The sequence below is a fragment of the Phyllobates terribilis genome, unplaced genomic scaffold (assembly GCF_046119375.1).
Source record: "Phyllobates terribilis strain yellow unplaced genomic scaffold, ASM4611937v1 Scaffold_5__5_contigs__length_657084704, whole genome shotgun sequence".
Lineage (NCBI taxonomy): Eukaryota > Metazoa > Chordata > Amphibia > Anura > Dendrobatidae > Phyllobates > Phyllobates terribilis.
In genome coordinates this window covers 431,874,499-431,899,938 of record NW_027362765.1, presented here as the reverse complement: position 1 = coordinate 431,899,938, position 25,440 = coordinate 431,874,499, and positions in this window count along the sequence as shown.

Sequence of the window (25,440 nt, the reverse complement as noted above, 5' to 3'; positions counted from 1 at the left end):
TCTCTATTATTCAGGTTTTGGTATATTTTCCGTAAAGAAAAACAGTAGTGTCTCCTGACTGTTGTGACACAAAAATATATCTGATGAAGATAGTCTGGTGTAGGCCCGACAAATCCCAGTGTGGTTTTGCAGTTCCACGGGTCAAATCTCTGTACTATCCAGTTTTGGGCCTTTGGTACCTAAAAAAACACAGTTTGGTTGTGTCGCTCACTGTTCAGCCGCAATTATATCTATTTAAAAAAGTCTGGTATACCCCAGTAAGCAAGAACTGTGTTTTTTGCCATCCCACGGTAAAAAATCTCTATTATTCAGGTTTTGGTATATTTTCCGTTTTGAAAAACAGTAGTGTCTCCTGACTGTTGTGACACAAAAATATATCTGTTGAAAATAGTCTGGTGTAGTCCCGACAAATCCCAATGTGGTTTTGCAGTTCCACGGGTCAAATCTCTGTACTATCCAGTTTTGGGCCTTTGGTATCTAAAAAAACACAGTTTGAGTGTGTTGCTCACTGTTCAGCCGCAATTATATCTATTTTAAAAAGTCTGGTATACCCCAGTAAACAATAACTGTCGTTTTGCCATCCCACAGTAAAAAATCTCTATTATTCAGGTTTTGGTATATTTTCCGTATTGAAAAACAGTAGTGTCTCCTGACTGTTGTGACACAAAAATATATCTGTTGAAAATAGTCTGGTGTAGGCCCTACAACTCCCAGTGTGGTTTTGCAGTTCCACGGGTCAAATCTCTGTACTATCCAGTTTTGGGCCTTTGGTACCTAAAAAAACACAGTTTGAGTGTGTCTCTCACTGTTCAGCCGCAATTATATCTATTTAAAAAAGTCTGGTATACCCCAGTAAACAAGAACTGTGTTTTTTGCCATCCCACGGTAAAAAATCTCTATTATTCAGGTTTTGGTATATTTTCCGTAAAGAAAAACAGTAGTGTCTCGTGACTGTTGTGACACAAAAATATATCTGTTGAAAATAGTCTGGTGTAGGCCCGACAAATCCCAGTGTGGTTTTGCAGTTCCACGGGTCAAATCTCTGTACTATCCAGTTTTGGGCCTTTGGTATCTAAAAAAACACAGTTTGAGTGTGTCGCTCACTGTTCAGCCGCAATTATATCTATTTAAAAAAGTCTGGTATACCCCAGTAAACAATAACTGTTTTTTTTACCATCCCACGGTAAAAAATCTCTATTATTCAGGTTTTGGTATATTTTCCGTAAAGAAAAACAGTAGTGTCTCCTGACTGTTGTGACACAAAAATATATCTGATGAATATAGTCTGGTGTAGGCCCGACAAATCCCAGTGTGGTTTTGCAGTTCCACGGGTCAAATCTCTGTACTATCCAGTTTTGGGCCTTTGGTATCTAAAAAACACAGTTTGAGTGTGTCGCTCACTGTTCATCCGCAATTATATCTATATAAAAAAGTCTGGTATACCCCAGTAAACAATAACTGTGGTTTTGCCATCCCACGGTAAAAAATCTCTATTATTCAGGTTTTGCTATATTTTCCGTAAAGAAAAACAGTAGTGTCTCCTGACTGTTGTGACACAAAAATATATCTGTTGAAAATAGTCTGGTGTAGGCCCGACAAATCCCAGTGTGGTTTTGCAGTTCCACGGGTCAAATCTCTGTACTATCCAGTTTTGGGCCTTTGGTAACTAAAAAAACACAGTTAGAGTGTGTCGCTCACTGTTCAGCCGCAATTATATCTATTTAAAAAAGTCTGGTATACCCCAGTAAAAAATAACTGTGGTTTTAGCATCCCACAGTAAAAAATCTCTATTATTCAGGTTTTGGTATATTTTCCGTAAAGAAAATCAGTAATGTCTCCTGACTGTTGTGACACAAAAATATATCTGTTGAAAATAGTCTGGTGTAGGCCCGACAAATCCCAGTGTGGTTTTGCTGTTCCACGGGTCAAATCTCTGTACTATCCAGTTTTGGGCCTTTGGTATCTAAAAAACACAGTTTGAATGTGTCGCTCACTGTTCATCCGCAATCATATCTATTTAAAAAAGTCTGGTATACCCCAGTAAACAATAACTGTCGTTTTGCCATCCCACAGTAAAAAATCTCTATTATTCAGGTTTTGGTATATTTTCCGTATTGAAAAACAGTAGTGTCTCCTGACTGTTGTGACACAAAAATATATCTGTTGAAAATAGTCTGGTGTAGGCCCTACAACTCGCAGTGTGGTTTTGCAGTTCCACGGGTCAAATCTCTGTACTATCCAGTTTTGGGCCTTTGGTACCTAAAAAAACACAGTTTGAGTGTGTCGCTCACTGTTCACCCTCAATTATATCTATTTAAAAAAGTCTGGTATCCCCTAGTAAACAATAACTGTGGTTTTGCCATCCCACGGTAAAAAATCTCTATTATTCAGGTTTTGCTATATTTTCCGTAAAGAAAAACAGTAGTGTCTCCTGACTGTTGTGACACAAAAATATATCTGTTGAAAATAGTCTGGTGTAGGCCCGACAAATCCCAGTGTGGTTTTGCAGTTCCACGGGTCAAATCTCTGTACTATCCAGTTTTGGGCCTTTGGTATCTAAAAAAACACAGTTTGAGTGTGTCGCTCACTGTTCAGCCGCAATTATATCTATTTAAAAAAGTCTGGTATACCCAAGTAAACAATAACTGTGGTTTTTGCCATCCCACGGTAAAAAATCTCTATTATTCAGGTTTTGGTATATTTTCCGTAAAGAAAATCAGTAGTATCTCCTGACTGTTGTGACACAAAAATATATCTGTTGAAAATAGTCTGGTGTAGGCCCGACAAACCCCAGTGTGGTTTTGCAGTTCCATGGGTCAAATCTCTGTACTATCCAGTTTTGGGCCTTTGGTATCTAAGAAAACACAGCTTGAGTGTGTTGCTCACTGTTCAGCCGCAATTATATCTATTTTAAAAAGTCTGGTATACCCCAGTAAACAATAACTGTGGTTTTGCCATCCCACAGTAAAAAATCTCTATTATTCAGGTTTTGGTATATTTTCTGTTTTGAAAAACAGTAGTGTCTCCTAACTGTTGTGACACAAAAATATATCTGTTGAAAATAGTCTGGTGTAGGCCTGACAAACCCCAGTGTGGTTTTGCAGTTCCATGGGTCAAATCTCTGTACTATCCAGTTTTGGGCCTTTGGTATCTAAAAAACACAGTTTGAGTGTGTCGCTCACTGTTTATTCGCAATTATATATATTTAAAAAAGTCTGGTATACCCCAGTAAACAATAACTGTGGTTTTGCCATCCCACGGTAAAAAATCTCTATTATTCAGGTTTTGGTATATTTTCCGTAAAGAAAAACAGTAGTGTCTCCTGACTGTTGTGACACAAAAATATATCTGTTGAAAATAGTCTGGTGTAGGCCCGACAAATCCCAGTGTGGTTTTGCAGTTCCACAGGTCAAATCTCTGTACTATCCAGTTTTGGGCCTTTGGTATCTAAAAAAACTCAGTTTGAGTGTGTCGCTCACTGTTCAGCCGCAATTTTTTTGATTTAAAAGAGTCTGGTATACCCCAGTAAATAATAACTGTGGTTTTGCCATCACGTGTTAAAAAATCTCTATTATTCAGGTTTTGGTATATTTTCCGTAAAGAAAAACAGTAGTGTCTCCTGACTGTTGTGACACAAAAATATATCTGTTGAAAATAGTCTGGTGTAGGCCCGACAAATCCCAGTGTGGTTTTGCAGTTCCACGGGTCAAATCTCTGTACTATCCAGTTTTGGGCCTTTGGTATCTAAAAAAACACAGTTAGAGTGTGTCGCTCACTGTTCAGCCGCAATTATATCTATTTAAAAAAGTCTGGTATACCCCAGCAAACAATAACTGTGGTTTTGCCATCCCATGGTAAAAAATCTCTATTATTCAGGTTTTGGTATATTTTCCGTAAAGAAAAACAGTAGTGTCTCCTGACTGTTGTGACACAAAAATATATCTGTTGAAAATAGTCTGGTGTAGGCCTGACAAATCCCAGTGTGGTTTTGCAGTTTCATGGGTCAAATCTCTGTACTATCCAGTTTTGGGCCTTTGGTATCTAAAAAAAACTCAGTTTGAGTGTGTCGCTCACTGTTCAGCCGCAAGTATATCGATTTAAAAAAGTCTGGTATACCCCAGCAACCAATAACTGTGGTTTTGACATCCCGTGTTAAAAAATCTCTATTATTCAGGTTTTGGTATATTTTCCGTAAAGAAAAACTGTAGTGTCTCCTGACGGTTGTGACACAAAAATATATCTGTTGAAAATAGTCTGGTGTAGGCCCTACAACTCCCAGTGTGGTTTTGCAGTTCCACGGGTCAAATCTCTGTACTATCCAGTTTTGGGCCTTTGGTACCTAAAAAAACACAGTTTGAGTGTGTCGCTCACTGTTCAGCCGCAATTATATCTATTTAAAAAAGTCTGGTATACCCCAGTAAACAAGAACTGTGTTTTTTGCCATCCCACGGTAAAAAATCTCTATTATTCAGGTTTTGGTATATTTTCCGTAAAGAAAAACAGTAGTGTCTCGTGACTGTTGTGACACAAAAATATATCTGTTGAAAATAGTCTGGTGTAGGCCCGACAAATCCCAGTGTGGTTTTGCAGTTCCATGGGTCAAATCTCTGTACTATCCAGTTTTGGGCCTTTGGTATCTAAGAAAACACAGCTTGAGTGTGTTGCTCACTGTTCAGCCGCAATTATATCTATTTTAAAAAGTCTGGTATACCCCAGTAAACAATAACTGTGGTTTTGCCATCCCACAGTAAAAAATCTCTATTATTCAGGTTTTGGTATATTTTCCGTAAAGAAAAACAGTAGTGTCTCCTGACTGTTGTGACACAAAAACATATCTGTTGAAAATAGTCTGGTGTAGGCCCGACAAATCCCAGTGTGGTTTTGCAGTTCCACAGGTCAAATCTCTGTACTATCCAGTTTTGGGCCTTTGGTATCTAAAAAAACTCAGTTTGAGTGTGTCGCTCACTGTTCAGCCGCAATTTTATCGATTTAAAAGAGTCTGGTATACCCCAGTAAACAATAACTGTGGTTTTGTCATCACGTGTTAAAAAATCTCTATTATTCAGGTTTTGGTATATTTTCCGTGAAGAAAACCAGTAGTGTCTCCTGACTGTTGTGACACAAAAATATATCTGTTGAAAATAGTCTGGTGTAGGCCCGACAAATCCCAGTGTGGTTTTGCAGTTCCATGGGTCAAATCTCTGTACTATCCAGTTTTGGGCCTTTGGTATCTAAAAAAACACAGTTAGAGTGTGTCGCTCACTGTTCAGCCGCAATTATATCTATTTAAAAATTCTGGTATACCCCAGTAAACAATAACTGTGGTTTTTGCCATCCCACAGTAAAAAATCTCTATTATTCAGATTTTGGTATATTTTCCGTAAAAAAAATCAGTATTGTCTCCTGACTGTTGTGACACAAAAATATATCTGTTGAAAATAGTCTGGTGTAGGCCCGACAAATCCCAGTGTGGTTTTGCTGTTCCACGGGTCAAATCTCTGTACTATCCAGTTTTGGGCCTTTGGTATCTAAAAAACACAGTTTGAGTGTGTCGCTCACTGTTCATCCGCAATTATATCTATTTAAAAAAGTCTGGTATACCCCAGCAAACAATAACTGTGGTTTTGCCATCCCACGGTAAAAAATCGCTATTATTCAGGTTTTGGTATATTTTCCGTAAAGAAAAACAGTAGTGTCTCCTGACTGTTGTGACACAAAAATATATCTGTTGAAAATAGTCTGGTGTAGGCCTGACAAATCCCAGTGTGGTTTTGCAGTTTCATGGGTCAAATCTCTGTACTATCCAGTTTTGGGCCTTTGGTATCTAAAAAAAACTCAGTTTGAGTGTGTCGCTCACTGTTCAGCCGCAAGTATATCGATTTAAAAAAGTCTGGTATACTCCAGTAAACAATAACTGTGGTTTTGCCATCCCACGGTAAAAAATCTCTATTATTCAGGTTTTGGTATATTTTCCGTAAAGAAAAACAGTAGTGTCTCCTGACTGTTGTGACACAAAAATATATCTGTTGAAAATAGTCTGGTGTAGGCCTGACAAATCCCAGTGTGGTTTTGCAGTTTCATGGGTCAAATCTCTGTACTATCCAGTTTTGGGCCTTTGGTATCTAAAAAAAACTCAGTTTGAGTGTGTCGCTCACTGTTCAGCCGCAAGTATATCTATTTTAAAAAGTCTGGTATACCCCAGTAAACAATAACTGTTTTTTTTACCATCCCACGGTAAAAAATCTCTATTATTCAGGTTTTGGTATATTTTCCGTAAAGAAAAACAGTAGTGTCTCCTGACTGTTGTGACACAAAAATATATCTGATGAAGATAGTCTGGTGTAGGCCCGACAAATCCCAGTGTGGTTTTGCAGTTCCACGGGTCAAATCTCTGTACTATCCAGTTTTGGGCCTTTGGTACCTAAAAAAACACAGTTTGGTTGTGTCGCTCACTGTTCAGCCGCAATTATATCTATTTAAAAAAGTCTGGTATACCCCAGTAAGCAAGAACTGTGTTTTTTGCCATCCCACGGTAAAAAATCTCTATTATTCAGGTTTTGGTATATTTTCCGTTTTGAAAAACAGTAGTGTCTCCTGACTGTTGTGACACAAAAATATATCTGTTGAAAATAGTCTGGTGTAGTCCCGACAAATCCCAATGTGGTTTTGCAGTTCCACGGGTCAAATCTCTGTACTATCCAGTTTTGGGCCTTTGGTATCTAAAAAAACACAGTTTGAGTGTGTTGCTCACTGTTCAGCCGCAATTATATCTATTTTAAAAAGTCTGGTATACCCCAGTAAACAATAACTGTCGTTTTGCCATCCCACAGTAAAAAATCTCTATTATTCAGGTTTTGGTATATTTTCCGTATTGAAAAACAGTAGTGTCTCCTGACTGTTGTGACACAAAAATATATCTGTTGAAAATAGTCTGGTGTAGGCCCTACAACTCCCAGTGTGGTTTTGCAGTTCCACGGGTCAAATCTCTGTACTATCCAGTTTTGGGCCTTTGGTACCTAAAAAAACACAGTTTGAGTGTGTCTCTCACTGTTCAGCCGCAATTATATCTATTTAAAAAAGTCTGGTATACCCCAGTAAACAAGAACTGTGTTTTTTGCCATCCCACGGTAAAAAATCTCTATTATTCAGGTTTTGGTATATTTTCCGTAAAGAAAAACAGTAGTGTCTCGTGACTGTTGTGACACAAAAATATATCTGTTGAAAATAGTCTGGTGTAGGCCCGACAAATCCCAGTGTGGTTTTGCAGTTCCACGGGTCAAATCTCTGTACTATCCAGTTTTGGGCCTTTGGTATCTAAAAAAACACAGTTTGAGTGTGTCGCTCACTGTTCAGCCGCAATTATATCTATTTAAAAAAGTCTGGTATACCCCAGTAAACAATAACTGTTTTTTTTACCATCCCACGGTAAAAAATCTCTATTATTCAGGTTTTGGTATATTTTCCGTAAAGAAAAACAGTAGTGTCTCCTGACTGTTGTGACACAAAAATATATCTGATGAATATAGTCTGGTGTAGGCCCGACAAATCCCAGTGTGGTTTTGCAGTTCCACGGGTCAAATCTCTGTACTATCCAGTTTTGGGCCTTTGGTATCTAAAAAACACAGTTTGAGTGTGTCGCTCACTGTTCATCCGCAATTATATCTATATAAAAAAGTCTGGTATACCCCAGTAAACAATAACTGTGGTTTTGCCATCCCACGGTAAAAAATCTCTATTATTCAGGTTTTGCTATATTTTCCGTAAAGAAAAACAGTAGTGTCTCCTGACTGTTGTGACACAAAAATATATCTGTTGAAAATAGTCTGGTGTAGGCCCGACAAATCCCAGTGTGGTTTTGCAGTTCCACGGGTCAAATCTCTGTACTATCCAGTTTTGGGCCTTTGGTAACTAAAAAAACACAGTTAGAGTGTGTCGCTCACTGTTCAGCCGCAATTATATCTATTTAAAAAAGTCTGGTATACCCCAGTAAAAAATAACTGTGGTTTTAGCATCCCACAGTAAAAAATCTCTATTATTCAGGTTTTGGTATATTTTCCGTAAAGAAAATCAGTAATGTCTCCTGACTGTTGTGACACAAAAATATATCTGTTGAAAATAGTCTGGTGTAGGCCCGACAAATCCCAGTGTGGTTTTGCTGTTCCACGGGTCAAATCTCTGTACTATCCAGTTTTGGGCCTTTGGTATCTAAAAAACACAGTTTGAATGTGTCGCTCACTGTTCATCCGCAATCATATCTATTTAAAAAAGTCTGGTATACCCCAGTAAACAATAACTGTCGTTTTGCCATCCCACAGTAAAAAATCTCTATTATTCAGGTTTTGGTATATTTTCCGTATTGAAAAACAGTAGTGTCTCCTGACTGTTGTGACACAAAAATATATCTGTTGAAAATAGTCTGGTGTAGGCCCTACAACTCGCAGTGTGGTTTTGCAGTTCCACGGGTCAAATCTCTGTACTATCCAGTTTTGGGCCTTTGGTACCTAAAAAAACACAGTTTGAGTGTGTCGCTCACTGTTCAGCCGCAATTATATCTATTTAAAAAAGTCTGGTATACCCCAGTAAGCAAGAACTGTGTTTTTTGCCATCCCACGGTAAAAAATCTCTATTATTCAGGTTTTGGTATATTTTCCGTAAAGAAAAACAGTAGTGTCTCCTGACTGTTGTGACACAAAAATATATCTGTTGAAAATAGTCTGGTGTAGGCCCGACAAATCCCAGTGTGGTTTTGCAGTTCCACTGGTCAAATCTCTGTACTATCCAGTTTTGGGAATTTGGTATCTAAAAAAAACTCAGTTTGAGTGTGTCGCTCACTGTTCAGCCGCAAGTATATCTATTTAAAAAAGTCTGGTATACCCCAGTAAACAATAACTGCTTTTTTTACCATCCCACGGTAAAAAATCTCTATTATTCAGGTTTTGGTATATTTTCCGTAAAGAAAAACAGTAGTGTCTCCTGACTGTTGTGACACAAAAATATATCTGATGAAGATAGTCTGGTGTAGGCCCGACAAATCCCAGTGTGGTTTTGCAGTTCCACGGGTCAAATCTCTGTACTATCCAGTTTTGGGCCTTTGGTACCTAAAAAACACAGTTTGGTTGTGTCGCTCACTGTTCAGCCGCAATTATATCTATTTAAAAAAGTCTGGTATACCCCAGTAAGCAAGAACTGTGTTTTTTGCCATCCCACGGTAAAAAATCTCTATTATTCAGGTTTTGGTATATTTTCCGTTTTGAAAAACAGTAGTGTCTCCTGACTGTTGTGACACAAAAATATATCTGTTGAAAATAGTCTGGTGTAGTCCCGACAAATCCCAATGTGGTTTTGCAGTTCCACGGGTCAAATCTCTGTACTATCCAGTTTTGGGCCTTTGGTATCTAAAAAAACACAGTTTGAGTGTGTTGCTCACTGTTCAGCCGCAATTATATCTATTTTAAAAAGTCTGGTATACCCCAGTAAACAATAACTGTCGTTTTGCCATCCCACAGTAAAAAATCTCTATTATTCAGGTTTTGGTATATTTTCCGTATTGAAAAACAGTAGTGTCTCCTGACTGTTGTGACACAAAAATATATCTGTTGAAAATAGTCTGGTGTAGGCCCTACAACTCCCAGTGTGGTTTTGCAGTTCCACGGGTCAAATCTCTGTACTATCCAGTTTTGGGCCTTTGGTACCTAAAAAAACACAGTTTGAGTGTGTCTCTCACTGTTCAGCCGCAATTATATCTATTTAAAAAAGTCTGGTATACCCCAGTAAACAAGAACTGTGTTTTTTGCCATCCCACGGTAAAAAATCTCTATTATTCAGGTTTTGGTATATTTTCCGTAAAGAAAAACAGTAGTGTCTCGTGACTGTTGTGACACAAAAATATATCTGTTGAAAATAGGCTGGTGTAGGCCCGACAAATCCCAGTGTGGTTTTGCAGTTCCACGGGTCAAATCTCTGTACTATCCAGTTTTGGGCCTTTGGTATCTAAAAAAACACAGTTTGAGTGTGTCGCTCACTGTTCAGCCGCAATTATATCTATTTAAAAAAGTCTGGTATACCCCAGTAAACAATAACTGTTTTTTTTACCATCCCACGGTAAAAAATCTCTATTATTCAGGTTTTGGTATATTTTCCGTAAAGAAAAACAGTAGTGTCTCCTGACTGTTGTGACACAAAAATATATCTGATGAATATAGTCTGGTGTAGGCCCGACAAATCCCAGTGTGGTTTTGCAGTTCCACGGGTCAAATCTCTGTACTATCCAGTTTTGGGCCTTTGGTATCTAAAAAACACAGTTTGAGTGTGTCGCTCACTGTTCATCCGCAATTATATCTATATAAAAAAGTCTGGTATACCCCAGTAAACAATAACTGTGGTTTTGCCATCCCACGGTAAAAAATCTCTATTATTCAGGTTTTGCTATATTTTCCGTAAAGAAAAACAGTAGTGTCTCCTGACTGTTGTGACACAAAAATATATCTGTTGAAAATAGTCTGGTGTAGGCCCGACAAATCCCAGTGTGGTTTTGCAGTTCCACGGGTCAAATCTCTGTACTATCCAGTTTTGGGCCTTTGGTAACTAAAAAAACACAGTTAGAGTGTGTCGCTCACTGTTCAGCCGCAATTATATCTATTTAAAAAAGTCTGGTATACCCCAGTAAACAATAACTGTGGTTTTAGCATCCCACAGTAAAAAATCTCTATTATTCAGGTTTTGGTATATTTTCCGTAAAGAAAATCAGTAATGTCTCCTGACTGTTGTGACACAAAAATATATCTGTTGAAAATAGTCTGGTGTAGGCCCGACAAATCCCAGTGTGGTTTTGCTGTTCCACGGGTCAAATCTCTGTACTATCCAGTTTTGGGCCTTTGGTATCTAAAAAACACAGTTTGAATGTGTCGCTCACTGTTCATCCGCAATCATATCTATTTAAAAAAGTCTGGTATACCCCAGTAAACAATAACTGTCGTTTTGCCATCCCACAGTAAAAAATCTCTATTATTCAGGTTTTGGTATATTTTCCGTATTGAAAAACAGTAGTGTCTCCTGACTGTTGTGACACAAAAATATATCTGTTGAAAATAGTCTGGTGTAGGCCCTACAACTCGCAGTGTGGTTTTGCAGTTCCACGGGTCAAATCTCTGTACTATCCAGTTTTGGGCCTTTGGTACCTAAAAAAACACAGTTTGAGTGTGTCGCTCACTGTTCAGCCGCAATTATATCTATTTAAAAAAGTCTGGTATACCCCAGTAAGCAAGAACTGTGTTTTTTGCCATCCCACGGTAAAAAATCTCTATTATTCAGGTTTTGGTATATTTTCCGTAAAGAAAAACAGTAGTGTCTCCTGACTGTTGTGACACAAAAATATATCTGTTGAAAATAGTCTGGTGTAGGCCCGACAAATCCCAGTGTGGTTTTGCAGTTCCACTGGTCAAATCTCTGTACTATCCAGTTTTGGGCCTTTGGTATCTAAAAAAACACAGTTTGAGTGTGTCGCTCACTGTTCATTCGCAATTACATATATTTAAAAAAGTCTGGTATACCCCAGTAAATAATAACTGTGGTTTTGCCATCCCACGGTAAAAAATCTCTATTATTCAGGTTTTGGTATATTTTCCGTAAAGAAAAACAGTAGTGTCTCCTGACTGTTGTGACACAAAAATATATCTGTTGAAAATAGTCTGGTGTAGGCCCGACAAATCCCAGTGTGATTTTGCAGATCCATGGGTCAAATCTCTGTACTATCCAGTTTTGGGCCTTTGGTATCTAAAAAAACTCAGTTTGAGTGTGTCGCTCACTGTTCAGCCGCAATTATATCGATTTAAAAGAGTCTGGTATACCCCAGTAGACAATAACTGTGTTTTTGCCATCACGTGTTAAAAAATCTCTATTATTCAGGTTTTGGTATATTTTCCGTAAAGAAAAACAGTAGTGTCTCCTGACTGTTGTGACACAAAAATATATCTGTTGAAAATAGTCTGGTGTAGGCCCGACAAATCCCAGTGTGGTTTTGCAGTTCCACGGGTCAAATCTCTGTACTATCCAGTTTTGGGCCTTTGGTATCTAAAAAAACACAGTTTGAGTGTGTCGCTCACTGTTCATTCGCAATTATATATATTTAAAAAAGTCTGGTATACCCCAGTAAATAATAACTGTGGTTTTGCCATCCCACAGTAAAAAATCTCTATTATTCAGGTTTTGGTATATTTTCCGTAAAGAAAAACAGTAATGTCTCCTGACTGTTGTGACACAAAAATATATCTGTTGAAAATAGTCTGGTGTAGGCCCGACAAATCCCAGTGTGGTTTTGCAGTTCCACGGGTCAAATCTCTGTACTATCCAGTTTTGGGCCTTTGGTATCTAAAAAAACACAGTTTGAGTGTGTCGCTCACTGTTCATTCGCAATTATATATATTTAAAAAAGTCTGGTATACCCCAGTAAATAATAACTGTGGTTTTGCCATCCCACAGTAAAAAATCTCTATTATTCAGGTTTTGGTATATTTTCCGTAAAGAAAAACAGTAGTGTCTCCTGACTGTTGTGACACAAAAATATATCTGTTGAAAATAGTCTGGTGTAGGCCCTACAACTCCCAGTGTGGTTTTGCAGTTCCACGGGTCAAATCTCTGTACTATCCAGTTTTGGGCCTTTGGTACCTAAAAAAACACAGTTTGAGTGTGTCGCTCACTGTTCAGCCGCAATTGTATCTATTTAAAAAAGTCTGGTATACCCCAGTAAACAAGAACTGTGTTTTTTGCCATCCCACGGTAAAAAATCTCTATTATTCAGGTTTTGGTATATTTTCCGTAAAGAAAAACAGTAGAGTCTCCTGACTGTTGTGACACAAAAATATATCTGTTGAAAATAGTCTGGTGTAGGCCCGATAAATCCCAGTGTGGTTTTTCAGTTCCACGGGTCAAATCTCTGTACTATCCAGTTTTGGGCCTTTGGTATCTAAAAAAACACAGTTTGAGTGTGTCGCTCACTGTTCATTCGCAATTATATATATTTAAAAAAGTCTGGTATACCCCAGTAAACAATAACTGTGGTTTTGCCATCCCACGGTAAAAAATCTCTATTATTCAGGTTTTAGTATATTTTCCGTAAAGAAAAATAGTAGTGTCTCCTGACTGTTGTGACACAAAATTTTATCTGTTGAAAATAGTCTGGTGTAGGCCCGACAAATCCCAGTGTGGTTTTGCAGTTGATAGGGTCAAATCTCTGTACTATCCATTTTTGGGCCTTTGGTACCTAAAAAACCACAGTTTGAGTATGTCGCTCACTGTTCAGCCGCAATTATATCTATTTAAAAAAGTCTGCTATACCCCAGTAAACAAGATCTGTGTTTTTTGCCATCCCACGGTAAAAAATCTCTATTATTCAGGTTTTGGTATATTTTCCGTAAAGAAAAACAGTAGTGTCTCCTGACTGTTGTGACACAAAAATATATCTGTTGAAAATAGTCTGGTGTAGTCCCGACAAATCCCAGTGTGGTTTTGCAGTTCCACGGGTCAAATCTCTGTACTATCCAGTTTTGGGCCTTTGGTATCTAAAAAACACAGTTTGAGTGTGTCGCTCACTGTTCATCCGCAATTATATCTATTTAAAAGAGTCTGGTATACCCCAGTAAACAATAACTGTGGTTTTTCCATCACGTGTTAAAAAATCTCTATTATTCAGGTTTTGGTATATTTTCCGTAAAGAAAAACAGTAGTGTCTCCTGACTGTTGTGACACAAAATGATATCTGTTGAAAATAGTCTGGTGTAGGCCCGACAAATCCCAGTGTGGTTTTGCAGTTCATAGGGTCAAATCTCTGTACTATCCAGTTTTGGGCCTTTGGTATCTAAAAAAACACAGTTTGCGTGTGTCGCTCACTGTTCAGCCGCAATTATATCTATTTAAAAAAATCTGGTATACCCCAGTAAGCAAGAACTGTGTTTTTTGCCATCCCACAGTAAAAAATCTCTATTATTCAGGTTTTGGTATATTTTCCGTAAAGAAAAACAGTAGTGTCTCCTGACTGTTGTGACACAAAAATATATCTGTTGAAAATAGTCTGGTGTAGTCCCGACAAATCCCAGTGTGGTTTTGCAGTTCCATGGGTCAAATCTCTGTACTATCCAGTTTTGGGCCTTTGGAATCTAAAAAAACACAGTTTGAGTGTGTTGCTCACTGTCCAGCCGCAATTATATCTATTTTAAAAAGTCTGGTATACCCCAGTAAACCATAACTGTGGTTTTGCCATCCCACAGTAAAAAATCTCTATTATTCAGGTTTTGGTATATTTTCCGTATTGAAAAACAGTAGTGTCTCCTGACTGTTGTGACACAAAAATATATCTGTTGAAAATAGTCTGTTGTAGGCCCTACAACTCCCAGTGTGGTTTTGCAGTTCCACGGGTCAAATCTTTGTACTATCCAGTTTTGGGCCTTTGGTACCTAAAAAAACACAGTTTGAGTTTGTCGCTCACTGTTCAGCCGCCATTATATCTATTTAAAAAAGTCTGGTATACCCCAGTAAACAATAACTGTGTTTTTTGCCAACCCATGGTAAAAAATCTCTATTATTCAGGTTTTGGTATATTTTCCGTAAAGAAAAACAGTAGTGTCTCCTGACTGTTGTGACACAAAAATATATCTGTTGAAAATAGTCTGGTGTAGGCCCGACAAATCCCAGTGTGGTTTTGCAGTTCCACGGGTCAAATCTCTGTACTATCCAGTTTTGGGCCTTTGGTATCTAAAAAAACACAGTTTGAGTGTGTCGCTCACTGTTCAGCTGCAATTATATCTATTTAAAAAAGTCTGGTATACCCCAGTAAACAATAACTGTGGTTTTGCCATCCCACGGTAAAAAATCTCTATTATTCAGGTTTTGGTATATTTTCCGTAAAGAAAAGCAGTAGTGTCTCCTGACTGTTGTGACACAAAATTATATCTGTTGAAAATAGTCTGGTGTAGGCCCGACAAATCCCAGTGTGGTTTTGCAGTTCATCGGGTCAAATCTCTGTACTATCCAGTTTTGGGCCTTTGGTATCTAAAAAAACACAGTTTGCGTGTGTCGCTCACTGTTCAGCCGCAATTATATCTATTTAAAAAAGTCTGGTATACCCCAGTAAACAATAACTGTGGTTTTTGCCATCCCACGGTAAAAAATCTCTATTATTCAGGTTTTGGTATATTTTCAGTAAAGAAAAACAGTAGTGTCTCCTGACAGTTTTGACACAAAAATATATCTGTTGAAAATAGTCTGGTGTAGGCCCGTCAAATCCCAGTGTGGTTTTGCAGTTCCATGGGTCAAAACTCTGTACTATCCAGTTTTGGGCCTTTGGTATCTAAAAAAACACAGTTTGAGTGTGTTGCTCACTGTTCAGCCGCAATTATATCTATTTTAAAAAGTCTGGTATACCCCAGTAAACAATAACTGTGGTTTTGCCATCCCACAGTAAAAAATCTCTATTATTCAGGTTTTGGTATATTTTCCGTATTGAAAAACAGTAGTGTCTCCTGACTGTTGTGACACAAAAATATATCTGTTGAAAATAGTCTGGTGTAGGCCCTACAACTCCCCGTGTGGTTTTGCAGTTCCACGGGTCAAATCTCTGTCCTATCCAGTTTTGGGCCTTTGGTATCTAAAAAACACAGTTTGAGTGTGTTGCTCACTGTTCAGCCGCAATTATATCTATTTAAAAAAGTCTGGTATACCCCAGTAAACAAGAACTGTGTTTTTTGCCATTCCGTGATAAAAAATCTCTATTATTCAGGTTTTGGTATATTTTCCGTAAAGAAAAACAGTAGTGTCTCCTGACTGTTGTGACACAAAAAAATATCTGTTGAAAATAGTCTGGTGTAGGCCCGACAAATCCCAGCGTGGTTTTGCAGTTCCACGGGTCAAATCTCTGTACTATCAAGTTTTGGGCCTTTGGTATCTAAAAAAACACAGTTTGAGTGTGACGCTCACTGTTCAGCCGCAATTATATCTATTTAAAAAAGTCTGGTATACCCCAGTAAACAATAACTGTGATTTTTGCCATCCCACGGTAAAAAATCTCTATTATTCAGGTTTTGGTATATTTTCAGTAAAGAAAAACAGTAGTGTCTCCTGACTGTTGTGACACAAAAATATATCTGTTGAAAATAGTCTCGTGTAGGCCCAACAAATCCCAGTGTGGTTTTGCAGTTCCACGGGTCAAATCTCTGTACTATCCAGGTTTGAGCCTTTGGTATCTAAAAAAACTCAGTTTGAGTGTGTCGCTCACTGTTCAGCCGCAATTATATCGATTTAAAAAAGTCTGGTATACCCCAGTAAACAATAACTGTGGTTTTTGCCATCCCGTGGTAAAAATTCTCTATTATTCAGGTTTTTGTATATTTTCCATAAAGAAAAACAATAGTGTCTCCTGACTGTTGTGAAACAAAAATATATCTGTTGAAAATAGTCTATTGTAGGCCCGACAAATCCCAGTGTGGTTTTGCAGTTCCACGGGTCAAATCTCTGTATTATCCAGTTTTGGGCCTTTGGTATCTAAAAAACACAGTTTGAGTGTGTCGCTCACTGTTCAGCCGCAATTATATCTATTTAAAAAAGTCTGGTATACCCCAGTAAACAATAACTGTGGTTTTGCCATCCCACGGCAAAAAATCTCTATTATTCAGGTTTTGGTATATTTTCCGTAAAGAAAAACAGTAGTGTCTCCTGACTGTTGTGACACAAAATTATATCTGTTGAAAATAGTCTGGTGTAGGCCCGACAAATCCCAGTGTGGTTTTGCATTTCATCGGGTCAAATCTCTGTACTATCCAGTTTTGGGCCTTTGGTACCTAAAAAAACACAGTTTGAGTGTGTCGCTCACTGTTCAGCCGCAATTATATCTATTTAAAAAAGTCTGGTATACCCCAGTAAACAAGAACTGTGTTTTTTGCCATCCCGTGGTAAAAAATCTCTATTATTCAGGTTTTGGTATATTTTCCATAAAGAAAATCAGTAGTGTCTCCTGACTGTTGTGACACAAAAATATATCTGTTGAAAATAGTCTGGTGTAGGCCCGACAAATCCCAGTGTGGTTTTGCAGTTCCACGGGTCAAATCTCTGTACTATCCAGTTTTGGGCCTTTGGTATCTAAAAAACACAGTTTGAGTGTGTCGCTCACTGTTCATCCGCAATTATATCTATTTAAAAACGTCTGGTATACCCCATCAAACAATAACTGTGGTTTTGCCATCCCACGGTAAAAAATCTCTATTATTCAGGTTTTGGTATATTTTCCGTAAAGAAAAACAGTAGTGTCTCCTGACTGTTGTGACACAAAAATATATCTGTTGAAAATAGTCTGGTGTAGGCCTGACAAATCCCAGTGTGATTTTGCAGTTCCACGGGTCAAATCTCTGTACTATCCAGATTTGGGCCTTTGGTATCTAAAAAAACACAGTTTGAGTGTGTCGCTCACTGTTCAGGCGCAATTATATCTATTTAAAAAAGTCTGGTAAACCCCAGTAAACAATAACTATGGTTTTTGCCATCCCACGGTAAAAAATCTCTATTATTCAGGTTTTGGTATATTTTCCGTAAAGAAAAACAGTAGTGTCTCCTGACTGTTGTGACACAAAAATATATCTGTTGAAAATAGTCTGGTGTAGGCCCGACAAATCCCAGTGTGGTTTTGAAGTTCATCGGGTCAAATCTCTGTACTATCCAGTTTTGGGCCTTTGGTATCTAAAAAAACACAGTTTGCGTGTGTCGCTCACTGTTCAGCCGCAATTATATCTGTTAAAAAAAGTCTGGTATACCCCAGTAAACAATAACTGTGGTTTTTGCCATCCCACGGTAAAAAAGCTCTATTATTCAGGTTTTGGTATATTTTCAGTAAAGAAAAACAGCAGTGTCTCCTGACTGTTGTGACACAAAAATATATCTGTTGAAAATAGTCTGGTGTAGGCCCAGCAAATCCCAGTGTGGTTTCGCAGTTCCACGGGTCAAATCTCTGTACTATCCAGTTTTGGGCCTTTGGTATCTAAAAAAACTCAGTTTGAGTGTGTCGCTCACTGTTCAGCCGCAATTATATTGATTTAAAAAAGTCTGGTATACCCCAGTAAACAATAACTGTGGTTTTTGCCATCCCGTGGTAAAAAATCTCTATTATTCAGGTTTTGATATATTTTCCGTAAAGAAAAACAGTAGTATCTCCTGACTGTTGTGACACAAAAATATATCTGTTGAAAATAGTCTGTTGTAGGCCCAACAAATCCCAGTGTGGTTTTGCAGTTCCACGGGTCAAATCTCTGTACTATCCAGTTTCGGGCCTTTGGTATCTAAAAAACACAGTTTGAGTGTGTCGCTCACTGTTCAGCCGCAATTATATCTATTTTAAAAAGTCTGGTATACCCCAGTAAACAGTAACTGTGGTTTTGCCATCCCACAGTAAAAAATCTCTATTATTCAGGTTTTGGCATATGTTCCGTAAAGAAAAACAGTAGTGTCTCCTGACTGTTGTGACACAAAATTATATCTGTTGAAAATAGTCTGGTGTAGGCCCGACAAATCCCAGTGTGGTTTTTTCAGTTCATCGGGTCAAATCTCTGTACTATCCAGTTTTGGGCCTTTGGTATCTAAAAAAACACAGTTTGCGTGTGTCGCTCACTGTTCAGCCGCAATTATATCTATTTAAAAAAGTCTGGTATACCCCAGTAAACAATAACTGTGTTTTTTGCCATCCCCCGTTAAAAAATCTCTATTATTCAGTTTTTGGTATATTTTCAGTAAAGAAAAACAGTAGTGCCTCCTGACTGTTGTGACACAAAAATATATCTGTTGCAAATAGTCTGGTGTAGGCCCGACAAATCCCAGTGTGGTTTTGCAGTTCCATGGGTCAAAACTCTGTACTATCCAGTTTTGGGCCTTTGGTATCTAAAAAAACACAGTTTGAGTGTGTTGCTCACTGTTCAGCCGCAATTATATCTATTTTAAAAAGTCTGGTATACCCCAGAAAACAATAACTGTGGTTATGCCATCCCACAGTAAAAAATCTCTATTATTCAGGTTTTGGCATATTTTCCGTAAAGAAAAACAGTAGTGTCTCCTGACTGTTATGACACAAAAATATATCTGTTGAAAATAGTCTGGTGTAGTCCTTACAAATCCCAGTGTGGTTTTGCAGTTCCACGGGTCAAATCTCTGCACTATCCAGTTTTGGGCCTTTGGTATCTAAAAAACACAGTTTGAGTGTGACGCTCACTGTTCATCCGCAATTATATCTATTTAAAAAAGTCTGGTATACCCCAGTAAACAATAACTGTGGTTTTGCCATCCCACGGTAAAAAATCTCTATTATTCAGTTTTTGGTATATTTTCCGTAAAGAAAAACAGTAGTGTCTCCTGACTGTTGTGACACAAAAATATATCTGTTGAAAATAGTCTGGTGTAGGCCCGACAAATCCCAGTGTGGTTTTGCAGTTCATCGGGTCAAATCTCTGTACTATCCAGTTTTGGGCCTTTGGTATCTAAAAAAACACAGTTTGCGTGTGTCGCTCACTGTTCAGCCACAATTATATCTATTTTAAAAAGTATGGTATACCCCAGGAAACAATAACTGTGGTTTTTGCCATCCCATGATAAAAAATCTCTATTATTCAGGTTTTGGTATATTTTCAGTAAAGAAAAACAGTAGTGTCTCCTGACGGTTGTGACACAAAAATATATCTGTTGAAAATAATCTGGTGTAGGCCCGTCAAATCCCAGTGTGGTTTTGCAGTTCCATGGGTCAAAACTGTGTACTATCCAGTTTTGGGCCTTTGGTATCTAAAAAAACACAGTTTGAGTGTGTTGCTCACTGTTCAGCTGCAATTATATCTATTTTAAAAAGTCTGGTATACCCTAGTAAACAATAACTGTGGCTTTGCGATCCCACAGTAAAAAATCTCTATTATTCAGGTTTTGGTATATTTTCCGTATTGAAAAACAGTAGTGTCTCCTGACTGTTGTGACACAAAAATATATCTGTTGAAAATAGTCTGGTGTAGGCCCGACAAATCCCAGTGTGGTTTTGCAGTTCCACGGGTCAAATCTCTGTACTATCCAGTTTTGGGCCTTAGGTATCTAAAAAACACAGTTTGAGTGTGTCGCTCACTGTTCAGCCGCAATTATATCTATTTTAAAAAGTCTGGTATATCCCAGTAAACAATAACTGTGGTTTTGCCATCCCATGGTAAGAAAATCCCTATTATTCAGGTTTTGGTATATTTTCCATAAAGAAAAACAGTAGTGTCTCCTGACTGTTGTGACACAAAAATATATCTGTTGAAAATAATCTGGTGTACGCCCGACAAATCCCAGTGAGGTTTTGCAGTTCCATGGGTCAAATCTCTGTACTATCCAGTTTTGGGCCTTTGGTATCTAAAAAAACACAGTTTGAGTGTGTCGCTCACGGTTCAGCCGCATTTATATCTATTTAAAAAAGTCTGGTATACTCCAGTAAACAATAACTGTGGTTTTTGCCATCCCACGGTAAAAAATCTCTATTATTCAGGTTTTGGTATATTTTCCGTAAAGAAAAACAGTAGTGTCTCCTGACTGTTGTGACACAAAAATATGTCTGTTGAAAATAGTCTGGTGTAGGCCCGATAAATACCAGTGTGGTTTTGCAGTTCCACTGGTCAAATCTCTGTACTATCCAGTCTTGGGCCTTTGGTATCTAAAAAACACAGTTTGAGAGTGTCGCTCACTGTTCAGCCGCAATTATATCTATTTAAAAAAGTCTGGTATACCCCAGTAAACAATAACTGTGGTTTTTGCCATCCCACATTAAAAAATCTCTATTATTCTGGTTTTGGTATATTTTCCGTAAAGAAAAACAGTAGTGTCTCCTCACTGTTGTGACCCAAAAATATATCTGTTGAAAATAGTCTGGTGTAGGCCCGACAAATCCCAGTGTGGTTTTGCTGTTCCACGGGTCAAATCTCTGTACTATCCAGTTTTGGACCTTTGGTATCTAAAAAAACACAGTTTGAGTGTGTCGCTCACTGTACAGCCGCAATTACATCTATTTAAAAAAGTCTTGTATACCCCAGTAAACAATAACTGTGTTTTTTGCCATCCCACGGTAAAAAATCTCTATTATTCAGGTTTTGGTATATTTTCCGTAAATAAAAACAGTAGAGTCTCCTGACTGTTGTGACACAAAAATATATCTGTTGAAAATAGTCTGGTGTAGGCCTGACAAATCCCAGTGTGGTTTTGCAGTTCATCGGGTCAAATCTCTGTACTATCCAGTTTTGGGCCTTTGGTATCTAAAAAAACACAGTTTGCGTGTGTCGCTCACTGTTCAGCCGCAATTATATCTATTTAAAAAAGTCTGGTATACCCCAGTAAACAATAACTGTGGTTTTTGCCATCCCACGGTAAAAAATCTCTATTATTCAGGTTTTGGTATATTTTCAGTAAAGAAAAACAGTAGTGTCTCCTGACAGTTTTGACACAAAAATATATCTGTTGAAAATAGTCTGGTGTAGGCCCGTCAAATCCCAGTGTGGTTTTGCAGTTCCATGGGTCAAAACTCTGTACTATCCAGTTTTGGGCCTTTGGTATCTAAAAAAACACAGTTTGAGTGTGTTGCTCACTGTTCAGCCGCAATTATATCTATTTTAAAAAGTCTGGTATACCCCAGTAAACAATAACTGTGGTTTTGCCATCCCACAGTAAAAAATCTCTATTATTCAGGTTTTGGTATATTTTCCGTATTGAAAAACAGTAGTGTCTCCTGACTGTTGTGACACAAAAATATATCTGTTGAAAATAGTCTGGTGTAGGCCCTACAACTCCCCGTGTGGTTTTGCAGTTCCACGGGTCAAATCTCTGTCCTATCCAGTTTTGGGCCTTTGGTATCTAAAAAACACAGTTTGAGTGTGTTGCTCACTGTTCAGCCGCAATTATATCTATTTAAAAAAGTCTGGTATACCCCAGTAAACAAGAACTGTGTTTTTTGCCATTCCGTGATAAAAAATCTCTATTATTCAGGTTTTGGTATATTTTCCGTAAAGAAAAACAGTAGTGTCTCCTGACTGTTGTGACACAAAAAAATATCTGTTGAAAATAGTCTGGTGTAGGCCCGACAAATCCCAGCGTGGTTTTGCAGTTCCACGGGTCAAATCTCTGTACTATCAAGTTTTGGGCCTTTGGTATCTAAAAAAACACAGTTTGAGTGTGACGCTCACTGTTCAGCCGCAATTATATCTATTTAAAAAAGTCTGGTATACCCCAGTAAACAATAACTGTGATTTTTGCCATCCCACGGTAAAAAATCTCTATTATTCAGGTTTTGGTATATTTTCAGTAAAGAAAAACAGTAGTGTCTCCTGACTGTTGTGACACAAAAATATATCTGTTGAAAATAGTCTCGTGTAGGCCCAACAAATCCCAGTGTGGTTTTGCAGTTCCACGGGTCAAATCTCTGTACTATCCAGGTTTGAGCCTTTGGTATCTAAAAAAACTCAGTTTGAGTGTGTCGCTCACTGTTCAGCCGCAATTATATCGATTTAAAAAAGTCTGGTATACCCCAGTAAACAATAACTGTGGTTTTTGCCATCCCGTGGTAAAAATTCTCTATTATTCAGGTTTTTGTATATTTTCCATAAAGAAAAACAATAGTGTCTCCTGACTGTTGTGAAACAAAAATATATCTGTTGAAAATAGTCTATTGTAGGCCCGACAAATCCCAGTGTGGTTTTGCAGTTCCACGGGTCAAATCTCTGTATTATCCAGTTTTGGGCCTTTGGTATCTAAAAAACACAGTTTGAGTGTGTCGCTCACTGTTCAGCCGCAATTATATCTATTTAAAAAAGTCTGGTATACCCCAGTAAACAATAACTGTGGTTTTGCCATCCCACGGCAAAAAATCTCTATTATTCAGGTTTTGGTATATTTTCCGTAAAGAAAAACAGTAGTGTCTCCTGACTGTTGTGACACAAAATTATATCTGTTGAAAATAGTCTGGTGTAGGCCCGACAAATCCCAGTGTGGTTTTGCAGTTCATCGGGTCAAATCTCTGTACTATCCAGTTTTGGGCCTTTGGTACCTAAAAAAACACAGTTTGAGTGTGTCGCTCACTGTTCAGCCGCAATTATATCTATTTAAAAAAGTCTGGTATACCCCAGTAAACAAGAACTGTGTTTTTTGCCATCCCGTGGTAAAAAATCTCTATTATTCAGGTTTTGGTATATTTTCCATAAAGAAAATCAGTAGTGTCTCCTGACTGTTGTGACACAAAAATATATCTGTTGAAAATAGTCTGGTGTAGGCCCGACAAATCCCAGTGTGGTTTTGCAGTTCCACGGGTCAAATCTCTGTACTATCCAGTTTTGGGCCTTTGGTATCTAAAAAACACAGTTTGAGTGTGTCGCTCACTGTTCATCCGCAATTATATCTATTTAAAAACGTCTGGTATACCCCATCAAACAATAACTGTGGTTTTGCCATCCCACGGTAAAAAATCTCTATTATTCAGGTTTTGGTATATTTTCCGTAAAGAAAAACAGTAGTGTCTCCTGACTGTTGTGACACAAAAATATATCTGTTGAAAATAGTCTGGTGTAGGCCTGACAAATCCCAGTGTGATTTTGCAGTTCCACGGGTCAAATCTCTGTACTATCCAGATTTGGGCCTTTGGTATCTAAAAAAACACAGTTTGAGTGTGTCGCTCACTGTTCAGGCGCAATTATATCTATTTAAAAAAGTCTGGTAAACCCCAGTAAACAATAACTATGGTTTTTGCCATCCCACGGTAAAAAATCTCTATTATTCAGGTTTTGGTATATTTTCCGTAAAGAAAAACAGTAGTGTCTCCTGACTGTTGTGACACAAAAATATATCTGTTGAAAATAGTCTGGTGTAGGCCCGACAAATCCCAGTGTGGTTTTGAAGTTCATCGGGTCAAATCTCTGTACTATCCAGTTTTGGGCCTTTGGTATCTAAAAAAACACAGTTTGCGTGTGTCGCTCACTGTTCAGCCGCAATTATATCTGTTAAAAAAAGTCTGGTATACCCCAGTAAACAATAACTGTGGTTTTTGCCATCCCACGGTAAAAAAGCTCTATTATTCAGGTTTTGGTATATTTTCAGTAAAGAAAAACAGCAGTGTCTCCTGACTGTTGTGACACAAAAATATATCTGTTGAAAATAGTCTGGTGTAGGCCCAGCAAATCCCAGTGTGGTTTCGCAGTTCCACGGGTCAAATCTCTGTACTATCCAGTTTTGGGCCTTTGGTATCTAAAAAAACTCAGTTTGAGTGTGTCGCTCACTGTTCAGCCGCAATTATATTGATTTAAAAAAGTCTGGTATACCCCAGTAAACAATAACTGTGGTTTTTGCCATCCCGTGGTAAAAAATCTCTATTATTCAGGTTTTGATATATTTTCCGTAAAGAAAAACAGTAGTATCTCCTGACTGTTGTGACACAAAAATATATCTGTTGAAAATAGTCTGTTGTAGGCCCAACAAATCCCAGTGTGGTTTTGCAGTTCCACGGGTCAAATCTCTGTACTATCCAGTTTCGGGCCTTTGGTATCTAAAAAACACAGTTTGAGTGTGTCGCTCACTGTTCAGCCGCAATTATATCTATTTTAAAAAGTCTGGTATACCCCAGTAAACAGTAACTGTGGTTTTGCCATCCCACAGTAAAAAATCTCTATTATTCAGGTTTTGGCATATGTTCCGTAAAGAAAAACAGTAGTGTCTCCTGACTGTTGTGACACAAAATTATATCTGTTGAAAATAGTCTGGTGTAGGCCCGACAAATCCCAGTGTGGTTTTTTCAGTTCATCGGGTCAAATCTCTGTACTATCCAGTTTTGGGCCTTTGGTATCTAAAAAAACACAGTTTGCGTGTGTCGCTCACTGTTCAGCCGCAATTATATCTATTTAAAAAAGTCTGGTATACCCCAGTAAACAATAACTGTGTTTTTTGCCATCCCCCGTTAAAAAATCTCTATTATTCAGTTTTTGGTATATTTTCAGTAAAGAAAAACAGTAGTGCCTCCTGACTGTTGTGACACAAAAATATATCTGTTGCAAATAGTCTGGTGTAGGCCCGACAAATCCCAGTGTGGTTTTGCAGTTCCATGGGTCAAAACTCTGTACTATCCAGTTTTGGGCCTTTGGTATCTAAAAAAACACAGTTTGAGTGTGTTGCTCACTGTTCAGCCGCAATTATATCTATTTTAAAAAGTCTGGTATACCCCAGAAAACAATAACTGTGGTTATGCCATCCCACAGTAAAAAATCTCTATTATTCAGGTTTTGGCATATTTTCCGTAAAGAAAAACAGTAGTGTCTCCTGACTGTTATGACACAAAAATATATCTGTTGAAAATAGTCTGGTGTAGTCCTTACAAATCCCAGTGTGGTTTTGCAGTTCCACGGGTCAAATCTCTGCACTATCCAGTTTTGG